Source organism: Eleutherodactylus coqui, chromosome 5 (genome assembly GCF_035609145.1).
Source record: "Eleutherodactylus coqui strain aEleCoq1 chromosome 5, aEleCoq1.hap1, whole genome shotgun sequence".
Lineage (NCBI taxonomy): Eukaryota > Metazoa > Chordata > Amphibia > Anura > Eleutherodactylidae > Eleutherodactylus > Eleutherodactylus coqui.
The window spans coordinates 18550091-18574047 of record NC_089841.1 but is presented as its reverse complement, the minus strand read 5'-3'; the positions used below and the strand labels follow the sequence as shown (position 1 = coordinate 18574047).

The window sequence follows — 23957 nt, the reverse complement described above, 5'->3', positions numbered from 1 at the left end:
AAGTTTTGTTTTTTTCTCCTGTCTCAAATTTGATGAGACATTGCAGGCAGGATCAGATTAAATTAATAATGAATTGTCTTAAAGAATATCACATTTTAAATATTGCTGCCCGGATGGAAGGCATGTCTCTGTTATTGGCACTGATGTTTTACAAATCCTATCTGCATCCATCATAATGGCGCCAGATGGATCAGTACGGGTTGGGACCTCAGGTGTCATTTCAGAAAATTTCTTGTAAATTAAACTGCTCTTTTGGTGGAGCTGCCTTATGTGTTTGGCCTGATAGCCGCTGCGGAAACTCAGCTTTCCACGGTTCCTGACAAATTATGGGCCACCTACAAGACAGACATAGGGAAATTGAATGTACCCACCATGATAATATATATGAGACCCGAATACACACCCCTGGGTCAAACAGTATCCCCTTAGTGAAAAAAAGGGGGGGTGAAGGGTCAGCCACGCATGTTAGGTGCTGTGTGCTGATGATTTTGGAAAAACTGCCGACCGGCCACAATTTCACTGTTAATTTCCCTTGCAGAAGATGGCTGTAAGGCCTGGAGGCCTCCAAAGATAGACCAAGTTCTGCAAGAAAGGTTGTTCTCCTGGATCATTGTTTAGCCAGGGAACTAGACCTCTGACAGAGGAACAAAAGGCTGCTGTCCAGGCCATACCTGTAACTACATCCGTTGCCAAATTCCACACCTTTCTGGGCCTTGTTTCATACTGCCGCCCATACGACAGTATTGACACAAAAGCACGGAGGACAACCACGGCCACTGGGATACTACTCCATGAGGTTGGATCCAGTGACTCGAGGAGCTCCCTCTTGTGTTTGTGCGGTGGCAGCAGTACAGGCAATGGTTGACAAATCTTCTAAGTTGGTATTGGACTACCCCCTAGTGGTCCACACCCCAAATGACATCCAGAGCATACTCATGCAAGTGCAACCCAAGCACTTATCTCTGGCCTGCTAGACCAGGCTACAATGTGCTCTTACCATGCCTCCCTTAATATTTCTTTCCAATGTTGTACTACCTTGAACCCGGCTACTCTTCTCTTAATCAGGTATTCTGGTTCAAATGGGAGAGGGGAGGCATAGGTGATCTAAGTATGGCAGATCAGCTATTTTTTAAATTTAATTCTTTGCAACAAGAAAACTGTTGTTATTAGAACCCACTGTTAATAATGCATATTTTGAGTTTTCTTTTGTAGATAGTACCAGGGTGAGGATTGATGACTCTGAACCAGATATGCAGAGGTCACACATCAAGATGTCCTAAACGCAGAAGCTCTGCCTCCGCATGTCTCAGTGCAAGAAGCGGAACCGAAGGCCCTCACTGAGGCGTGTAGAGTGGTAGAAGGTAAGACGGCAACCCTTTACACTGACTCCTGGTATGCATTTGGCATAGCTCATGATTACGGCCCAATATGGAAGGCCAGACAGTTTCTTATCTCAGTAGGACAGCCAATTAAGAATGGTGCAGTGGTGCAGAATCTCATGGAGGCCCTACTACTACTACCTGGCAGTGGAGACCTCATACCGATTCCTACAATGGAGAAGCGAGAGACGACACCCTCGCCGACAGCACAGCAAAGGCAGCGGCCCTCAAGCCGTGGGAGAAAGAAGAAAAGATACTGACAGCATGAGTCAGTGGCAAAAACTTTGGACATTGATAAAAACTTTGGACATTGATAAAAACTTTGGACATTGACAAAACTTTGGACATTGATATGCTAAGGACTTTACAGTTACAAGCCAACGAAGAAGGAAAGCAAAAATGGGCTAAAAGACGGGAGCAACAGAACAGGACGGCGTATGGCGAACAGTCAGCAGAACTTGCCTACAGAGGTCCCTGTGCCCCATGATGGCCCAACTGGTACACAGAAAGACATACCTATCAAAAGCAGAAATGACGTCGACACTGAACGCGAATGGGTGACACCTGGGTTCTCTGGGTTCTGTGTAGCTGCTGCATCATTTGTCCAATTTGCATAATCTTTGCCATATGCGAGTCAGGACAGAAGTAAGGTGGCCATATAACACTTGCCTGGACCACTCTACCCATTTCAGAGATGGCCAATTTGACCACATTCAGCTCACACCTATTTGAGGAGTATGAATATGTGCTTGTTGTTGTTGGAGTCTTTTCAGGTTGGAGGCCCACCCTGATACTAAGGTAAATGAGCAGGTAACCACACAGAAGCTCATGAATGAGGTAATCTGCAGATACAGGGTACCGGAAATGAATGAGTTAAATGAAGGTACACACTTCATAGGTGAAATAATGTGACATCCTGTCTGCTCTGGGTACATCCTAGGCCTTTTACACACCCAACCATACACGGAGTAGTGGGAAAGTAGAAAAGATGAACGGTACCCTAAAATCTAAGATACAAAGGGCAGATATCTTAAACTTATGGAGAAGTTTAAACTGAGAGAAAGTGATGGAGAAAACGGACTAAGTATCTTTTATTAGCCTGTTTCCTCAGTTAGGTACATACCTAACAGGAGAAGAGAAAAAAATAAGTTTTAAAACATTGTGTATTTAGGTTTTCGCTAAGATTTTGCTTTATTTTATCTGCAGTGCACTCTGCTCATGCCACGCAACACGCCGGCATTACAACGCCCCCAGTCCCGCTACCTTGCCGCCTCTGGAAAAGGGAAGTGGGAATAATCACCTTGTAGTTTTTTCCTTCCAGACTGATGGATATGATCATGCACGTACTAATGAGACAGAGGTTCAGTCATGTTGATCAGTCATTAGATAGCCCTAATTTTGCACTCTTTGTGGATGAATCGACGTAGCGTCAAGGGGGCGGGTTCTACACAAGTTATGCAGTATTTACCTGAAATAGTAAAAGCCAAACCTCTCCTAACCTAATGCCTCGAGATCCCAGGTGGTAGCTTAGACCTCCACATGTACAGAGATGCCGTAGGGGTACCTATGAGGGTACCAGATGAATATAAAGCCAGAGATCAAGTTAAAGCAGGATGGGTCTGGTCCTGTGGTAATCTTTCCTACACAAATATCCCCCCCAATATTCCAGGAGGGCCGTGCGCACTGTCCCGACTAAGTATCCTACGTACCAAAGACCCGATTGCCATGAACCCACACCTAGGTATCAGAGGGGCATTTACAGCCGGAGCGACAGTTGTGAAAGACCGCCCACTCTACTGAGTTTTCAGAACATTCTACACTAGAGTTTATTCTGATAAAGAAGTTATTAATTATATTTGTTACCTTTTATAGTCATCCTAATTTCTATTTGTTGTTGTTGTGTACAGTGTATTCCAACCCCGATGACTACCTGTTCCACCCTGATGACTACCTGCTCCATTGTGTGCCTATCACGATCTGGGACGTCAAGGAGGGTCAATAGTTGAGAATGATATGTGGTAGTGTAGGAACACTTGGTGTAGTGAGTTTAGTGAAACAGATAGTTTCAAGGGGGGTTTGTAGTGGAAATCCGCCATATCTATATTTTCGGGACAATAGACATACATTTCATGTGGACAGGAAACCTGTGTTTATAGATTCAAGCATTCTCTATACCAATGCCAGTAGTATTTCATTTTGTTTATTCTTCTACAAATATAGATATATTCCTTGTGTACCCAATGTATTCACTTCCTTATATGAAAAAATGTTGAAACTTTCCATTCCTAAAACTCTTATAGATGCAAGCAGAAGCTAGCAGTTAGCAAGAATGCTCTATTTCCCGATTCTTAGTAACTTTGGCAGGGGTACATCAGACATAAATAACCGCAGTCTGAGGCAGCTACAGCAATAATAACCCAAGCAGTTTTACTGGACACTTATGCAAATAACATGGGAAATTTATGCAATTAATAGTTCAAGCTGTAATCTCCAATCATATCGGAGGAACCACACGTGGGTTCTAAGACAACCCACTCATCTCGTCCTGCTACCACATGATGGCCAATAACAGATGACTGGAGGATGGAAGAATTTCAAGATGCTTATCCAATAATTAAACAATACGTTGTATCTATATAATCTTTGACCTGCCCAGATGTGCAGATATGTTAAACTCTTTTATAGAGGCTGCGCGCCCAACAATAAAGCGGAATTGAGGAAGCTTATATATGCTGAACCTGTAACATAGTAACATAGTAACATAGTATGTAAGGCCGAATGAAGACATTGTCCATCTAGTCCAGCCTGTCTATCCTACTGTGTTGATCCAGAGGAAGGCAAAAAAAAACCAAGGCCAGAAGCCAATTAGCCCTTTTGGGGGAAAAATTCCTTCCCGACTCCCTAATGGCAATCAGACTGTTCCTGTATCAACCCCTAATAGTTCCTACCTGCCTATATACCAGGATTGACACTTAACCTAATATTTATATCCTGTAATATCCTTCTTCTCCAGAAAGACATCAAGTCCCCTTTTAAACTCCTCTATGGATTTTGCCATCACCACTTCCTCCGGTAGAGAGTTCCACAGTCTAACTGCTCTTACAGTAAAGAACCCCTTTCTGTGTTGGTGATGAAACCTACTTTCCTCTAATCGTAGCGGATGTCCTCTTGTTACCGTCGTGGTCCTGGGTGTAAACAGATCGCGGGAGAGATCCATGTGTTGTCCCCTCATGTACTTATACATGGTTATTTGGTCGCCTCTTAACCTTCTTTTTTCTAGAGTAAATAGTCCCAAATTGGATAGCCTCTCTGGATATTCCAGTCCCATCATTCCATGTATTAGTTTAGTTGCCCTTCTTTAAACCCCCTCAAGCACTGCAACATCTTTCCTGAGCACCGGTGTCCAGAATTGTACGCAGTATTCCATGTGAGGCCTGACAAGTGCCTTATATAATGGAAGGATAATGTTCTCGTCCTTCGCCCCTATACCTCTTTTAATGCACCCCAAGACTTTATTTGCCTTTGCAGCAGCTGACTGGCATTGGTTACTCCAGTTTAGTCTATTATTCACTGATACCCCCAGATCCTTTCCCATATCACTTTTCCCTAGTGGTACCCCATTAAGTGAATATTTGTGACATCCGTTTCTCCTGCCCATGTGCATAGTCTTACATTTTTCAAGATTGAACTTCATTTGCCATTTTTCTGCCCAAGCCCCCAGCTTATCCAGGTCCGTTTGTAGCCGTACATTGTCCTCCGTTGCATTAATTATATTGTATAATTTTGTGTCATCTGCAAATATTGATATTTTGCTGTGCAGCCCCTCTATCAGGTCATTGATAAATATGTTGAACAGAGTGGGCCTAATACTGAACCCTGTGGCACCCCGCTAGCGACTGTGGTCCAATCAGAGTATGAGCCATTTATTACCACCCTCTGCTTTCTATCGTTGAGCCAATTTTTTACCCACTTACACACGTTTTCGCCCAGTCCGAGCTGCCTCATTTTGTATATTAGCCTATTATGTGGCACGGTGTCAAAGGCTTTAGAGAAGTCCAGATATACAAGATCAATAGATTCTCCCTGGTCCAGCTTAGAGCTTACTTCATCGTAGAAACTGATCAGATTTGTCTGACATGAGCGAAACTTCATGAATCCATGCTGGTGAGGAGTTATTCCCTTAATTTCCTTGAGGTACTCATCGATGGCGTCTCTCAGAATCCCCTCGAAAATTTTTCCCGTTACTGAAGTGCGACTTACTGGCCTGTAGTTACCAGGCTCACTTTTGCTCCCTTTTTTGTAAATTGAAACCACGTTGGCAATGCGCCAGTCCAATGGTACTACTCCGGTCTTGATAGTGTCTAGAAATATTAGGTATAGCGGCCTAGCTATCTCGTCACTTAGTTCCTTTAGTATCCTTGGGTGTAATCCATCTGGGCCCGGCGATTTATGAATTTTAGTTTTCTTTAGACGCTTCCGCACCTCCTCCTGCGTTAGGTATGAGATATTTTGTGAGGGGTTCGTTTTATTCCCCTGCATCTCGTGTGGCATTTCCTTTTCTTTGGTGAACACTAGAGATGAGCGAACGTACTCGTCCGAGCTTGATATTCGTGCGAATATTACGGTGTTCGGGATGCTCGTTACTCGTAACGAGTACCACGCGGTGTTCTGGTTACTTTCAGTTTCCTGTCTGAGATGTTAGCGCGCTTTTCTGACCAATTGAAAGACAGGGAAGGCATTACAACTTCCCCCTGTGACGTTCAAGCCCTATACCACCCCCCTGCTGTGAGTGGCTGGGGAGATCTGATGTCACCCGAGTATAAAAATCGGCCCCTCCCACGGCCCGCCACACATGCCTTGTGACTTAGCTGAGGGAAAGTACTATCGTGCTGGAGCTGCTGTAGGGAGAGCGTTAGGAGTTAGTGTAGGCTTCAAGAACCCCAAAGGTCCTTCTTAGGGCCACATCTACCTGTGTGCAGGCTGCTGCTAGCAGTGGTTTTTTTTTTTTTTTCTCAAAATCGGCAGTGCAGAGCATTGCACCCGGCATTAGGGACAGAAGTGGTGCTTAGGCAGGGAGAGTGTTAGGAGTGAGTGTAGCCTTCAAGAACCTCAACGGTCCTTTCTAGGGCCACATTTAACCGTGTGCAGTACTGTGCTGGCTGCTGTTAGCAGTGTTGCATATTTTTTTTTTCTAAAAATCGTCTGTGCAGAGCATTGCACCCTCCATTGATACTACAGGGACAGAATTGTGTAGGCAGGGCCACAACACAGTTATTGTTCATTGAATATACGCAGTGGGGCCTTCCCTTTGCAAAAAAGCGAAAAAATTACATTTGGCCTGCCTGTGTCAGTCCTAAGGTCTCCGTGTACATGTGTGCTGCGTTGAGAACGTATAAAAATCAGACGCAACCAGCTACGGTTTACTGCAGCCTTGCTCCAATTTCTTTCCTGACTGGCAAATACCTGCTGTGCCAGAGTTAATAACTCTGCTACACTAAAGTTGTGTGACACTTTTTCAGGGCCACACCACAGTTATTAAACGTATTGTTCATTGAATATACGCAGTGGGGCCTTCCCTTTGCAAAAAAGCGAAAAAATTATATTTGGCCTGCCTGTGTCAGTCCTAAGGTCTCCGTGTACGTGTGTGCTGCGTGGAGAACGTACAAAAATCAGACGCAACCAGCTACGGTTTACTGCAGGCTTGCGCCATTGTCTTTCCTGACTGGCAAATACCTGCTCTGCCAGAGTTAATAACTCTGCTACACTAAAGTTGTGTGACACTTTTTCAGGGCCACACCACAGTTATTAAACGTATTGTTCATTGAATATACGCAGTGGGGCCTTCCCTTTGCAAAAAAGCGAAAAAATTATATTTGGCCTGCCTGTGTCAGTCCTAAGGTCTCCGTGTACGTGTGTGCTGCGTGGAGAACGTACAAAAATCAGACGCAACCAGCTACGGTTTACTGCAGCCTTGCGCCAATTTCTTTCCTGCCTGGGAAATCAAATCACTGGTAATACAGCATGCTGAGGGGTAGGGGTAGGCCTAGAGGATGTGGACGCGGCCGAGGACGCGGAGGGCCAAGTGAGGGTGTGGGCACAGGCCGAGCCAGTGCGGTGGCCAGGGGTAGAGGCAGGGCCAGACCGAATAATCCACCAACTGTTTCCCAAAGCGCCCCCTCGCGCCATGCCACCCTGCACAGGTCAAGGTGCTCTACGGTGTGGCAGTTTTTCACAGAGACGCCTGACGACCGACGAACAGTGGTGTGCAACCTTTGTCGCGCCAAGATCGGCTGGGGAGGCACCACCAACAGCATGCGCAGGCATATGATGGCCAAGCACCCCACAAGGTGGGACGATGCCCGTTCACCGCCTCCAGTTTGCACCACTGCCTCTCCCCCTGTGCCCCAACCTGCCACTGAGATCCAACCCCCCTCTGAGGACACAGGCACTACCGTCTCCTGGCCTGCACCCACACCCTCACCTCCGCTGTCCTCGGCCCCATCCAGCAATGTCTCTCAGCGCAGCGTCCAGACGTCGCTAGTGCCACAGTTTGAGCGCAAGCGCAAGTACGACGCCACGCACCCGCACGTTCAAGCGTTAAACGTGCACATTGCAAAATTGATCAGCCTAGAGATGCTGCCGTATAGGCTTGTGGAAACGGAGGCTTTCAAAAGCATGATGGCGGCGGCTGCCCCGCGCTACTCGGTTCCCAGTCGCCACTACTTTTCCCGATGTGCCGTCCCAGCCCTGCACGACCACGTCTCCCGCAACATTGTACGCGCCCTCACCAACGCGGTTACTGCCAAGGTCCACTTAACAACGGACACGTGGACAAGCACAGGCGGGCAGGGCCACTATATCTCCCTGACGGCACATTGGGTGAATTTAGTGGAGGCTGGGACAGAGTCAGAGCCTGGGACCGCTCACGTCCTACCCATCCCCAGAATTGCGGGCCACAGCTCGGTGGTGGTATCTGCGGCGGTGTATGCTTCCTCCACTAAAGCACCTTCCTCCTCCTCCTCCTCCAACGCAACCTCTGTCTCGCAATCAAGATGTGTCAGCAGCACGTCGCCAGCAGTCGGTGTCACGCGGCGTGGCAGCACAGCGGTGGGCAAGCGTCAGCAGGCCGTGCTGAAACTACTCAGCTTAGGAGAGAAGAGGCACACGGCCCACGAACTGCTGCAGGGTCTGACAGAGCAGACCGACCACTGGCTTGCGCCGCTGAGCCTCCAACCGGGCATGGTCGTGTGTGACAACGGCCGTAAGCTGGTGGCGGCTCTGCAGCTCGGCAGCCTCACGCACGTGCCATGCCTGGCCCATGTCTTTAATTTGGTGGTTCAGCGCTTTCTGAAAAGCTACCCCCACTAGTCATACCTGCTCGGAAAGGTGCGCCAGCTCTGCGCACATTTCCGCAAATCCCACACGCACGCTGCCACCCTGCGGACACTGCAACATAGGTTTAATCTGCCAGTGCACCGACTGCTGTGCGACGTGCCCACACAGTGGAACTCTACGCTCCACATGTTGGCCAGACTCTATGAGCAGCGTAGAGCTATAGTGGAATACCAACTCCAACTTGCGCGGCGCAGTGGGAGTCAGCCTCCTCAATTATTTACAGAAGAGTGGCCCGGGTTGGCAGCCATCTGCCAGGTCCTTGGAAAATTTGAGGAGTCTACCCAGGTGGTGAGCGGCGATGCTGCAATCATTAGCGTCACCATTCCTCTGCTATGCATCTTGAGAAGTTCCCTGCAAAGCATAAAGGCAGACGCTTTGCGCTCGGAAACAGAGGCGGGGGAAGACAGTATGTCGCTGGATAGTCAGAGCACCCTCCTGTCTATATCTCAGCGCGTTCAGGGGGAGGAGGAGGAGGAGCATGAGGAGGATGAGGAGGAGGCGGAAGAGACAGCTTGGCCCACTGCTGACAGTACCCATGCTGCTTGCCTGTCATCCTTTCAGCGTGTATGGCCTGAGGAGGAGGAAGAGGAGGAGGAGGAGGATCCTGAAAGTGATCTTCCTAGTGAAGACAGCCATGTGTTGCGTACAGGTACCCTGGCACACATGGCTGACTTCATGTTAGGATGCCTTTCTCGTGACCCTCGCGTTACACGCATTCTGGCCACTACGGATTACTGGGTGTACACACTGCTCGATCCACGGTATAAGGAGAGCCTTTGCACTCTCATTCCCGAAGAGGAAAGGGGTTCGAGAATGATGCTATACCACAGGGCGCTGGTGGACAAACTGATGGTAAACTTCCCATCCGACAGCGCTAGTGGCAGAAGGCGCAGTTCCGAGGGCCAGGTAGCAGGGGAGGCGCAGAGATCAGGCAGCATGTACAGCGCAGGCAGGGGAACATTCTCCAAGGCCTTTGCCAGCTTTATGGCTCCCCAGCAAGACTGTGTCACCGCTCCCCAGTCAAGGCTGAGTCTGCGGGAGCACTGTAAAAGGATGGTGAGGGAGTACGTAGCCGATCGCACGACCGTCCTCCGTGATGCCTCTGCCCCCTACAACTACTGGGTGTCGAAGCTGGACACGTGGCCTGAACTAGCGCTGTATGCCCTGGAGGTGCTTGCTTGTCCTGCGGCTAGCGTCTTGTCAGAGAGTGTGTTTAGTGTGGCTGGGGGAATCATCACGGATAAGCGTACCCACCTGTCAACCGACAGTGCCGACAGGCTTACACTCATCAAGATGAACAAAGCCTGGATTTCCCCAGACTTCTCTTCTCCACCAGCGGACAGCAGCGATACGTAAGCAATACGTAGGCTGCACCCGCGGATGGAAGCTACGTTCTCTCTCACCATCCAAAACGGGGACATTTCTGCTTCATCAATCTGTGTCTAATATTCCTCCTCCTCCTCCTGCTCCTCCTCCTGAAACCTCACGTAATCACGCTGAACGGGCAATTTTTCTTAGGGCCACTAGGCTCACTCATCTAATTTTTCTAAACAATTTTTATATGTTTCAATGCTCTTAAAAGCGTTGAAACTTTAACTTGAACCAATTTTTCGTTAAACTGGGCTGCCTCCAGGCCTAGTTACCACTTAAGCCACATTAACCAAAGCGATTAATGGGTTTCACCTGCCCTCTTGGTTGGCCATGGCCAATTTTTTGGATGTACATTAGTACTGTTGATACAGCAATTTTTGTGGGCCCTCGCCTACAGTGTAATCAAATGAATTTTTAGCCCACCTGCATTACAGCTGACGTTACATCCGCTGTGCTGGGCAATGCAATGGGATATTTTTGTGTATCGCCGGTGGGTTCCAGGGAGCCACCCATGCTGTAGGTGCACACGGAGTTTAACCTACATGTGTCCACTTGTAAAGAACCCCAGTCTGACTGGGGCATGCAGTGTGGGCCGAAGCCCACCTGTATTAAGCACAACATTACTACCTCAGCTGTGTTGGGCAATGCAATGGGATATTTTTATGTACCGCCGGTGGCTTCCTGGCACCCACCCATGCTGTGGGTTTACAGGGAATTATAAATGCATCTGTTTCCACTTGTAAAGAACCCCAGTCAGACTGGGGCATGCAGTGTGGGCCGAAGCCCACCTGCATTAAGCACAACATTACTACCTCAGCTGTGTTGGGCAATGCAATGGGATATTTTTATGTACCGCCGGTGGGTTCCAGGGAGCCACCCATGCTGTCGGTCCACAGGGACTTCACAATAGGGAGTTGTACCTGCCTGTGTCTATGAATTAAAAAGCCCGGTCTGACTGGGGCATGCAGACACCTTGACAGAATGAATAGTGTGTGGCACATAGGTTCCCCATTGCTATGCCCACGTGTGCAGCTCCTGATGGCGGTGGCACAGGATTATATTTCTCATTGCTTCTGTACAGCATTGTGGGCTATCGCCCCGCCCCTTTTAAAGAGGGTCGCTGCCTAGCCGTGCCAACCCTCTGCAGTGTGTGCCTGCGGTTCCTCCTCATGGCAGACGCACTTATAAATAGACATGAGTGTGGCGTGGCATGAGGGCAGCTGAAGGCTGCGCAGGGACAATTTGGTGTGCGCTGTGGACACTGGGTCGTGCGGGGGGGGGGGGGGGGGGTTGGGCAGCATGTAACCCAGGAGAAGTGGCAGCGGAGTGTCATGCAGGCAGTGATTGTGCTTTGTTGGAGGTAGTGTGGTGCTTAGCTAAGGTATGCCATGCTAATGAGGGCTTTTCAGAAGTAAAAGTTGTTGGGAGGGGGGGGGGGCACTCTTGCCGGTATTGTGGCCTAATAGTGGGACCTGTGAACTTGAGATGCAGCCCAACATGTAGCCCCTCGCCTGCCCTATCCGTTGCTGTGTCGTTCCCATCACTTTCTTGAATTGCCCAGATTTTCTCACATGAAAACCTTAGCGAGCATCGGCGAAATACAAAAATGCTCGGGTCGCCCATTGACTTCAATGGGGTTCGTTACTCGAAACGAACCCTCGAGCATCGCGATAATTTCGTCCCGAGTAACGAGCACCCGAGCATTTTGGTGCTCGCTCATCTCTAGTGAACACACTTGAGAAGAAACTGTTTAGTAGATTTGCTTTCCCTTCGTCGTCATCAATGATTTCTCCTGCATTGTTTTTTAAAGGGCCAGCACTCTCCCTGCAAATCCTTTTGCTGTTTATGTAACTGAAAAATAGCTTCGGGTTGTTTTTGCTCTCTTTGGCGATCCGTCTTTCTGCTTCCTCCTTGGCAGTTTTGATCGTATCTTTGCATAATTTGTTTTTTTCCCTGTATGATTTTAGCGCTTCTTCGCTGCCTTGTTGCTTTAGTAGTTTGAACGCTTTCTTCTTTTCGTTTATTGCCCCTCGTACCGTCTTGTCGAGCCACATTGGTTTCCTTTTAGCTGAGTTTCTTTTATTTTTAAAGGGAATGAACTGCTCACATGAGGCGATTAGGATCCTTTTGAACTTTTCCCATTTGTCCTCCGTACTGATATTTTTGAGGATGTTGTCCCAATTAATGTTACCGATAGTAGTTCTAAGCTCATTAAATTTTGCTTTACTAAAGTTTAGTTTATTTGTCGCTCCCTGATAAGGCTTCCTATTGATTGACAGCTGGAAGTTGATTATATTGTGGTCACTGTTCCCCAAGTGCCCCTCAACCTGCACCCCCTTTATATGTTCCGGTTTGTTGGTTAGTACTAGGTCCAGAGTGGCTCTCCCTCTTGTTGGTTCCTGCACAAGTTGGTTCAGGTAATTGTCTTTAATTACTCTCAAGAACTTATCACCCCTGTGAGATTTGCAGGTTTCGTTCTCCCATGTTATATCTGGGTAATTAAAGTCCCCCATGATAATTACTTCGTTTCGCTTTGACACCTCTTCTATCTGCCTTAGTAGTAAGTTTTCAGTTTCTTCTGTTGCTTTTGGTGGTCGATAGAAGACCCCTATCAGGATTTTGTTATTTTTTCCTCCCTGTATTACTACCCACAGAGATTCCACCTGTTCGTCTCCTACCCCTATATCCTCCCGTAGCCTCGGCTTCAAGTACGATTTGACGTACAGACATACCCCTCCCCCTTTCTGGTTCCTTCGGTCTCTTCTGAAGAGATTGTACCCCTGCAAATTCACCGCCCAATCGCACTTATCATCAAGCCATGTTTCAGTAATTCCGACTATATCATAGCTTTCATCAGTCATTCTCGCTTCAAGCTCACCCACTTTACCAATCAGACTTCTTGCATTTGTGGTCATACAATTTATATCATTTTTTTTGTTTTTTAAATTTGTTTTGTTGCTATTCGTACTTATGGCTGATCTATCAGTTGTAACTGTACTAACCCCACCCCCTGCTCGTCCCCCATTCCCTTTGCTTGGACCCGGATCGCTAATTACACTGGCTACCCCACTATTTCTCATTTTACCCTCCCCCCCAGTCCCTAGTTTAAACACTCCTCCAGCCTTCTAGCCATCTTATCCCCCAGCACAGCTGCACCTTCCCCATTAAGATGCAGCACGTCCCTACGGTAGAGCCTGTAGCCGACCGCAAAGTCAGCCCAGTTCTCCAGGAACCCAAATCCCTTATGCGCATAATCAATCCGTAACCAATCAGGAAAGGGTGCAAACATTCCTACTTGAGTAGGCCGTGGACACAAAAAGGGATTCCACGACAGACACACCACTTGAAGCTCCTGATGTCGAATAGTACACAGATGGGAGCAACTTCCTGGATGAAGGCATACGCTATGGTGGATATGCAGTGGTTATCGTGCTACAAAAGCAGAACAGCTGCCCAGAGGAACTTCAGCTCAAAAGGCAGAAATTATTGCACTAATCAGAAACCTTCCTTACACTCCATGTTCATGGGGCCCTGAAAAAAGAAAAGAGTCTGATCTCTTCAGTGGGTCAAAAAGTCAAGCACGCTCCTCTCATTCCAGACCTGTCAGAAGAGAAGTGGGTCATTCACTGTAAAGGAAAACAGAAGGGAGACTCGTTGCACAGGGAAACAGAGAGGCAGATGCTGATGGCAAGTGAGCTGTCACTCTCTTAAATGCCAAAAATCCTGTCACTCTACAAGCCTTTTTCCTTGTTTCCCCTCAGCAACTGGAACTCCTGTTACAATTGAAGTGAACAGGAATGGCTAAAGACAGAAGATGGAAAATTCCCCCCTTGAGGGCTGGTTCATCCCCTCGGATGGACGAAGTGTGGTCCCAACAGCACTAGCAACGGAGATTGTCAAGAAAGTGCATGAGGACACGCTATGGGTCCACCACTATGGAAGAGCTAATCCAAGATGTGCTGTACATCCCAAGACTTACCAGGCGAGCACCAGAAAATGTGTAATTTGCACTGAAAATAATTCCAGACTAGGTCCTCTGAAGACTCCAGGGATGCGATCTTATGAAGCAGCTCTCTTCCAAGATGTACTAGTGGACTTTACTTGAATGCCTGCAGCTGATGGATGGAAGCATCTCCTGGTCTTTGTCTGCACTTACACGAAGTGGGTGGAGGCCTACCCCACTAGGACTGAAAAATACACTGAAGTGGCCAGAGCACTACTAAGAGACATAATTCCAATACACGGCCAACCGGTGCAGATTGGGTCAGACAACTGACCAGACTTTACTGCAGAGATAAAACAAGAGCTAGCCAGATGTTTTGTACTTTGCACACAGACCTCAGGAAAGGCTGAGCACATGAACCGAACCTTAAAACTTGCCTTAGGGAAGCTCTGTCATGAGACTCACCTAAAATGGCCACAAGTCCTACCCATTGCTCTGCTCAGAATCTGTTCTGCCCCAACCAAAAGAACTGGTTATTCCACTTTTAGGGTTTATGCAGTCGACCGTATATCGGCCGGGTATTCACGCCCGGCCGATATATGGTGTCCCTCTCTGCAGGGGGAGGAGGCTGGAAGAGCCGAGAGCAGTGCACTAAGCTCCCATCCACTCTCCGCCCCCTCTCCGCCCTTCGGTACTATTTGCAATAAGAGGGGGTGGGATGGGGGCGGAGATCAGTGGGCCACGTCAACAGCGAGGCCATGTGGGCCGGTGGCTGCCAATGCAACTAGAGGCGAAATTCTGGCTTGAAAAATCGATGAAACTTGAAACCGGCTAAACTATAAGACAACGAAACTAGAGGTTTAACTATACTATTTGTATCGAGCTTTAGGTATGTGGACGTGGGGCTCAATGGATAACACTGTTGTCATGTAATGTGGGGGCCTTGGTGTGAATCCCGCTAGAGACATCATGTATTTTTATGTGTTGCAGTAGACCTTTTTGGTCCTGTTTATGTTTTTATCTATATCCCTGCTTATTAGATGTTTACTTTATTCTCGGCATAGACTGATGGGCGCAGATCCTAAAATGATATTGCAGTCCTAGAGGAACGAATGGGTCTGAGTAGGAATCCTTATTCAAGAGTCTGTTTTCTGTGGAGGACTGTTTGAAGAGGATATAATTGAACCCCCACTTCCGTCTGGCAGTTTGGTGATGTCTGCCCCACTTCCTGCAAGGGTGAGATGAACAGCTACTCAGCAGGGAGGGCTGTGCGTGCCACGTCTGGCACACGTGCCATAGGTTCGCCACCACTGCCCTGGAAGAAGCCATCTTTTGGGTGATCCCCTGTGTCGGGTGCGTCTAGGTCTGTGCCTTATATGGTGTTATGTTCATTTTGTCTGTGTGGTAACATGTGACTGCTAGTAATGTATTGTAATATGGTGCTGGTTATATACTGTAACACACAAATGGCACATCAACCATTGTACCAATGCAGATGTTACTGATGATGTGCTGTGTGGTGTGAGGGCTGCCCGCTCCTGTGACACTCTGTGCTGTGTGGTGTGAGGGCTGCCCGCTCCTGTGACACTCTGTACTGTGTGGTGTGAGGGCTGCCCGCTCCTGTGACACTCAGACATTTTAAGTAAAAATATTTTAATGAGTGGTAAAGATTGTTTGTCTATTCCTAATCTGTATTGAGACAATCTTTTGGGGTGGATATGATTATATACACAGCTGTATACACATCTATGCCCATTGTCATTTTGGGGTACTCTGTATTGTGGCTGTAGCAGAGCTGCGGTAGGTATGATTATATACACAGCTGTATACACATCTATGCCCATTGTCATTTTGGGGTACTTTGTATTGTGGCTGTAGCAGAGCTGGGGTGGATATGAGTATATACACAGCTGTATACACATCTATGCCCATTGTCATTTTGGGGTACTTTGTATTGTGGCTGTAGCAGAGCTGGGGTGGATATGATTATATACACAGCTGTATACACATCTATACCCATTGTCATTTTTGGGTACTCTGTATTGTGGCTGTAGCAGAGATGGGGTGGATATGAGTATATACACAGCTGTATACACATCTATGCCCATTGTCATTTTGGGGTACTCTGTATTGTGGCTGTAGCAGAGATGGGGTGGATATGAGTATATACACAGCTGTATACACATCTATGCCCATTGTCATTTTGGGGTACTCTGTATTGTGGCTGTAGCAGAGCTGCGGTGGATATGATTATATACACAGCTGTATACACATCTATGCCCATTGTCATTTTGGGGTACTCTGTATTGTGGCTGTTGCAGAGCTGCGGTAGGTATCCACACCTCCTGCTCATCCAGCAACAGAATCCTGCAGACGCTGTTTCCTGACTCCTCCCACATTAGTGATCACATGACGGTGACATCATCACAGGTCCTGGAAGCTCACCGCTGTCCGACACTGCAGGTGGAGATCTGTGAGTTCTGATTGAGTCGAGAAGAAGAGCTTAGAAGACCAGGAAGAGGCAAGTATATTGGTTTCAGGGGGTGACAGTTACTACTGGGGTCATGGTGGCAGGGGGACACTATTACTACTGGGGCCACTGTGGTGAGGGGGACACTATTACTACTGGGGCCACTGTGGTGAGGGGGGACACTATTACTACTGGGGCCACTGTGGTGAGGGGGGACACTATTACTACTGGGGCCACTGTGGTGAGGGGGGACACTATTACTACTGGGGCCACTGTGGTGAGGGGGGACACTATTACTACTGGGGCCACTGTGGTGAGGGGCGGCACTATTACTACTGGGGCCACTGTGGTCTATTACTACTGGGGCCACTGTGGTGAGTGGGGACACTATTACTACTGGGGCCACTGTGGTGATGGGGGGCACTATTACTACTGGGGCCACTGTGTTGAGGGGGGGCACTATTACAACTGGGGCCACTGTGTTGAGGGGGGGCACTATTACTACTGGGGCCACTGTGGTGAGGGGGGACACTATTACTACTGGGGCCACTGTGGTGAGGGAGGGCGCTATTACTAATGGGGCCACTGTGGTGAGGGAGGACCCTATTACTACTGGGGCCACTGTGGTGAGGGAGGACACTATTACTAATGGGGCCACTGTGGTGAGGGAGGACACTATTACTATTGGGGCTACTGTGGTGAGGGGGGACACTATTACTATTGGGGCTACTGTGGTGAGGGGGGACACTATTACTACTGGGGCCACTGTGGTGAGGGCGGACACTATTACTACTGGGGCAACTGTGGTGAGAGGGGACACTATTACTACTGGGGCCACTGTGGTGAGGGGACACTATTACTACTGGGGCCACTGTGGTGAGGGGACACTATTACTACTGGGGCCACTGTGGTGAGGGGACACTATTACTACTGGGGCCACTGTGGTGAGGGGGGACACTATTACTACTGGGGCCACTGGTGAGGGAGGACACTATTACTACTGGGGCCACTGTGGTGAGGGGTGATACTATTACTACTGGGGCCACTGTGGTGAAGGAGGACACTATTACTGCTGGGGCCACTGTGGTGAGGGGGGACACTATTACTACTGGGGCCACTGTGGTGAGGGAGGACACTATTACTACTGAGGCCACTGTGGTGAGGGAGGACACTATTACTACTGGGGCCACTGTGATAAGGGGGGACACTATTACTATTGGGGCTACTGTGGTGAGGGGGGACACTATTACTACTGGGGCCACTGTGGTGAGGGCGGACACTATTACTACTGGGGCAACTGTGGTGAGAGGGGACACTATTACTACTGGGGCCACTGTGGTGAGGGGACACTATTACTACTGGGGCCACTGTGGTGAGGGGGGACACTATTACTACTGGGGCCACTGTGGTGAGGGAGGACACTATTACTACTGGCACCACTGTGGTGAGGGGGGACACCCTCACTACTGGCACCACTGTGGTGAGGGGGGACACTATTACTACTGGGGCCACAGTATGGGGGGGGGGCAATATTACTATTGGCACCACTGTGGTGAGGGGGACACTATTACTACTGGGGCCACAGTATGGGGGGGACACTATTACTACTGAGGCCACTGTGGTGAGGGGGAAACTTACTACTGGGGCCACTGTGAAGAGGGAGGACACTATTACTACTGGCACCACTGTGGTGAGGGGACACTATTACTATTGAGGCCACTGTGCTGAGGGGGGACACTATTACTACTGGGGCCACTATGGTGAGGGGGGACACTATTACTACTGGGGCCACTGTGGTGAGGGAGGACACTATTACTACTGCGGCCACTGTGGTGAGGGAGGACACTATTACTACTGGGGCCACTATGGTGAGGGAGGACACTATTACTACTGGGGTCACTGTGGCAGGTGGACACTCGTTCTACTGGGGCCACTGTGGTGAGGGAGGACACTCTTCCTACTGGAGCCACTGTGGTGAGGGGGACACTTACTACTGGGGCCACTGTGGTGAGGGAGGACACTATTACTACTGGGGCCACTGTGGTGGGGGGACACTCATTACTGGGGCAACTGTGGCGAAAGAAGGACACTGTTACTACTGGGGCCAGTGTGGTGAGGGGGACCCTCTTACTATTGGGACCACTGTGGTGGGGGGACACTATTACTACTGGGGTCACTGTGGCGGGGGGGATACTATTAGTACTGGGGTCACTGTGGCGAGGGGGACACTATTACCACTGGGGTCACTGTGGCGAGGGAGAACACTATTACCACTGGGGTCACTGTGGCGAGGGAGAACACTATTACCACTGGGGTCACTGTGGCGAGGGAGGACACTATTACCACTGTGGTCTTAGTAATCGCCCCTGCCACAGTGGGCCTAGTAGTAAGAGTGTGCCCCCTCACCACAGTGAATACAGTAGTAATAATATCCACCCCTGCCACAGTGGGGACCATATTACTACCACTGTGGTGAGGAAGGATACTATTTTTACTGTGGCAACTGAAACTATGCAGGACACTAATTCTACTGGGGCCACTGTGGCTATGGGGGTTGCTATTACTACTGGGGCCACTGTGGCGAGGGGGGACACTTGCTACAGGGGCCACTGTGGTGAGAGTGGGCACCATTACTACTGGGGCCACTGTGGCAGGGGGGCACTATTACTACTGTAGCCACGGTATGGGGGGGGACACTATAACTACTGGGTCCACTGTAGCGAGGGGGTGCACTATTACTACTGGCGCCACTGTGGCGGGGGAGGACACTCTTACTACTGGGGTCACTGTGGCCAAGGGGGGAACACTCTACTGGGGCCACTGTGGCAAGAGGGGAACCTATTACTACTGGGGCCATTGAAGCTATGGAGGACACTATTACTACTGGGGCCACTGTGGCTATGGGGGACACTATTATTCTTGGGGCCACTGTGGCTATGGGGGACACTAATACTACTGGGGCCACTATAACGAGGGGGGACGCTATTGTTACTGGGCCCACTATGGCGAGTGTGGGCACTTTTACTACTGGGTCCACTGTGGCTGGGGGGCACTATTACTACTGCGGCCACTGTGGCAGTTGGAACACTATTACTACTTCGGCCACTGTGGCAGGGGGCCAGTTTTAATACTGGGCCCACTGTGTCAAGGGGCGCACTACTACTACTGGTGCCACTGTGAGGGGGGCACTTTTACTACTGGGGCCACTGTTGTGAGGGAGAACAGTAATACCACTTTGGCAATTGTGGAAGGGAGGTCACTATTACTATTGGGGCTTCTGTGGTGAGGGGGGACACTATTACTACTGGGGCCACTGTAGCTATGGGGGGGGACACTATTACTACTTGGGCCACTGTGGCTATGGGGGGGACGCTATTACTACTTGGGCCACTGTGGTGGGGGGACACTATTAGTACTGGGGCCACTGTGGTGAAAGGGGACACTATAGCTACTGGGGCCACTGTGGTGAGGGTGTGTGCTATTACTACTGGGGCAACTGTGGTAGGGGGGCACTACTACTACCACTGGTGCAACTGTAATGGGGGCACTATTACTACTGGGGCCACTGTGGTGAGGAAGAACACTAATACCACCTTGGCAATTGTAGAAGGAAGGACACTATTACTACTGGGGCCACTGTGGCGAGGGCGTACACTATTACTACTGAGGCCAAGGAATGGGGGCACTATTACTACTGGGGCCACTGTGGCTATGGAGGACACTACAGTGCCACTCTGGTGAGAAGAGACACTATTACTGTGGCGAGGGGGGACACTCTTACTACTGGGGCCACTGTGGGGGCGGGGGGGGGGGGGATGCTATTACATTCCGGAATTTTATGTACTATTTTATATTCTGGGATTATGATTTACATATCGCCATTATTGGAGGACCAGGAAGTGGCAAGTATATTTGTTTCAGGGCGTCACTTTCACTACTGGAGCCACTGTGGAAAGGGGGGGGGCACTATTGCTACTTGGGCCACTGTGGCGAAGGGGGACATTATTACTACTGGGGCTACTGTGGCAGGATGGACATTATTAGTACTATGGCCACTGGGGCAGGGGTGACGCTATTACTACTGGGGCTACTGTGACGAGGAGGGACATTATTACAACAGAGGCCCCTGTAGGGGACACTGTTACTACTGAGGACACTATTACAACTGGGGCCACTGTGATGAGGAAGGACACTCTTATTACTGGGGCCACTCTTACAACTGGGGCCACTGTGGGGGTGGACACTATTACAACTGGGGCCACTGTGGGGGTGGACACTATTACTACTTGGGCCACTGTGGGGATGGACACTGTTACAACTGGGGCCACTGTGGGGATGGACACTGTTACAACTGGGGCCACTGTGGGGATGGACACTGTTACAACTGGGGCCACTGTGGTGGTGGACACTATTCAGGAAACTAAATGGACAACAGTCCTTAATTGATCAGGGAAAGAAGGGCACCCCTGCATAAAAGTGGAGTCACCGCCTTGATAAAAGCGGCCCCATGGTCGTCTTCTAATGACCTGGCTATCCCTGATTTGGGAGCTGGGGAGATGCACTAAACAGACACACAGAACAGGACACTGTACTGGCACAGCGAATACAGAACAGGACTAGACATTCGGAACATGTCTGGCAATAGCACACACATATCAAACACGTCGCTGTTCACACCAAAGGTACAACAGTGTATATAACAGAAACCCCACCCACAGCTCACATGCAAACAGGTGATATACCACAGTAAGTCTCCGTGTCCTTACACCAGGGGGATGGACAGTCAGCCACCATGCTGACATAGGGAACTGAGTCAGACCTCAAGTATCTGACACACAAATGACATATAAGACGCCTGGAGGCCGCACCTGTCAGGGGAGGGAAGAGGGGGTCTGTGTACAATGTCTGACCATTGTCTGTGTATAGCATCCCTCACTTTCCACCCCACCATACCGTGCACATCTCCAGCCCCTTTACCTTCTGTATCACCCCACTACTCGTAGTATGTAAGCTCGTTGGAGCAGGACCCGCACCCCTATTGTTTCCATCAAATGATTACTATGTCACCGTGGTTTTGTAATGTTTGTACTTTTGTCCTTCTGTATCCCCCTGTCTATGTAAGCGCTGCGGAATATGTTGGCGCCATACAAATAAAGATTATTATTATTATATGTCTGTGCTGTTGCCCGACATCTTCCATATGTCCAGTCCTGTTCTGTGTTTGGTGTGTCAGTACAGTGTTGTGTCCTGTGTGTCTCCCCAGCTCCCTGATCAGGGATACCAGGTCACTAGAAGCAGGCAGCGGGGCCGCTTTAATTGAGGTGATTAATCTGCTTCTAGGCAGTGATCCTTCACCCCCTTGCTAGGTTAGGGCCAGACTTCCTTCTCCCTGGAGGGGTGCTACTGTTCAATATAGCGGGGTGCGCACTATTCTACAGTGCATAGTATGTTCAACAGCAGTGGCTGATAAGGAGAAAGGTGTTGGTGATACCATGAAGAAAAGTCCCTGTTCCCCTCCATGGGGTGATGTACAGAGACACAGGCAGATCTGATCTGTCTCTGCTGCCTGTAGCCGTCGGCTCCCTGCAGCCCTTCTCACACTGAACTGATGTCTCATTTAGACAAAACGATTATCCTTCAGGAAATCATTGAAACCAGCAAAACAGAATTATAATCATTCGGTGTAAGCACGAGCCGACGACTGAGCGACGAGCAAGAATCAGGAGGCTTTGGATTTAAAACAAGGCTTTATCTCAGGCCAACACAGCCTGAGATAAAGCCTATAGAATGACCCAAGAATGACCAGACTGAGAGCTGCAGGTCTGCGCAGCAGTCACTACATCCACTCTTCACCCCCTGTATTTCAGGCTGTATTGTGGCCAGGACCAACATTCCACATTATTGGCTTTAACTAGAGATGAGCGAACGTACTTGTCCGAGCTTGATGCTCGTTCGAGTATTAGCGTGTTCGAGATGCTCGTTACTAGAGGCGAGTACCACGCGATGTTCGAGTTACTTTCACTTTCATCTCTGAGACGTTAGCGCGCTTTTCTGGCCAATAGAAAGACAGGGAAGGCATTACAACTTCCCCCTGCGACGTTCAAGCCCTATACCACCCCCCTGCAGTGAGTGGCTGGGGAGATCAGGTGTCACCGGAGTATTTAAATCAGCCCCTCCCGCGGCTCGCCACAGATGCATTCTGACATAGATCAGGGAAAGTGCTGCTGATGCTGGAGCTGCTATAGGGAGAGTGTTAGGAGTTATTTTAGGCTTCAAGAACCCCAACGGTCCTTCTTAGGGCCACATCTGACCATGTGCAGTACTGTTAAGGCTGCTTTTAGCAGTGTTGCACTTTTTTTTTTGTATGTCGGCCGTGCAGAGCATTGCGTCCTCAGTCTGCAGTAATTTTACATAGTATAGGGCCAGTAGTGGTGAGGTAGGGACAGTGGGAAAGGTGAAAGAGATATACTGTCTATATAGGCAGTGGGCTTTTTCAAAAAAATTTGGGAAAAAAAAACATATTTGGGCTGCCTGTGACCGTCCTCAGTGTACTGCATCTCTGCTGGGGGTAGTAGTCCTAATTAATACGCAGCTAAATGTTACAGCAGGTCCTGTCGTGGATGGCAGAAAGTGCATCCAGCAATCTATCGACCACCCAGAGTTCTACGCCGTCCACTGCTGCAACTCTGAATCCTCTGGCTGCTGCTCCTCCTTCCTCCCAGCCTCCTCACTCCATTACAATTACACATTCTGAGGAGCAGGCAGACTCCCAGGAACTGTTCTCGGGCCCCTGCCCAGAATGGGCAGCAATGATTCCTATCCCACCGGAGGAGTTTGTCGTGACCGATGCCCAACCTTTGGAAAGTTCCCGGGGTCCGGGGGATGAGGCTGGGGACTTCTGGCAACTGTCTCAAGAGCTTTCAGTGGGTGAGGAGGACGACAACGATGAGACACAGTTGTCTATCACTCAGGTAGTAGTAATTGCAGTAAGTCCGAGGGAGGAGCGCACAGAGGATTTGGAGGAAGAGCAGCAGGACGATGAGGTGACTGACCCCACCTGGTTTGCTAAGCCTACTGAGGATAGGTCTTCAGAGGGGGAGGCAAGTGCAGCAGCAGGGCAGGTGGCCAGGGGTAGAGGCAGGGCCAGACCAAATAATCCACCAACTGTTTCCCAAAGCGCCCCCTCGCGCCATGCCACCCCGCAGAGGCCGAGGTGCTCAAAGGTCTGGCAGTTTTTCACTGAGAGTGCAGACGACCGACGAACTGTGGTGTGCAACCTTTGTCGCGCCAAGATCAGCCGAGGAGCCACCACCACCAGCCTCACCACCACCAGCCTGCGCAGACATATGATGGCCAAGCACCCCACAAGGTGGGACGAAGGCCGTTCAGTGCCTCCGGT

General features: G+C 49.4%; 1 protein-coding gene across 2 annotated transcripts in view; it reads left to right on the top strand.

Annotated features, from left to right (window-relative positions):
- Positions 1–23957, top strand: part of LOC136628997 (oocyte zinc finger protein XlCOF6-like) — a 169789-nt gene that overhangs the window by 15114 nt on the left and 130718 nt on the right. The window contains exon 1 of one of the 2 annotated variants that reach the window (XM_066605095.1): positions 16529–16609. The exons of the other annotated variant lie outside the window; for it this stretch is intronic. The gene's annotated coding sequence lies outside the window, so the exon portion shown is untranslated. Of the gene's footprint in view, positions 1–16528; positions 16610–23957 lie in introns of those variants that run through there. 2 annotated transcript variants of the gene reach the window in all.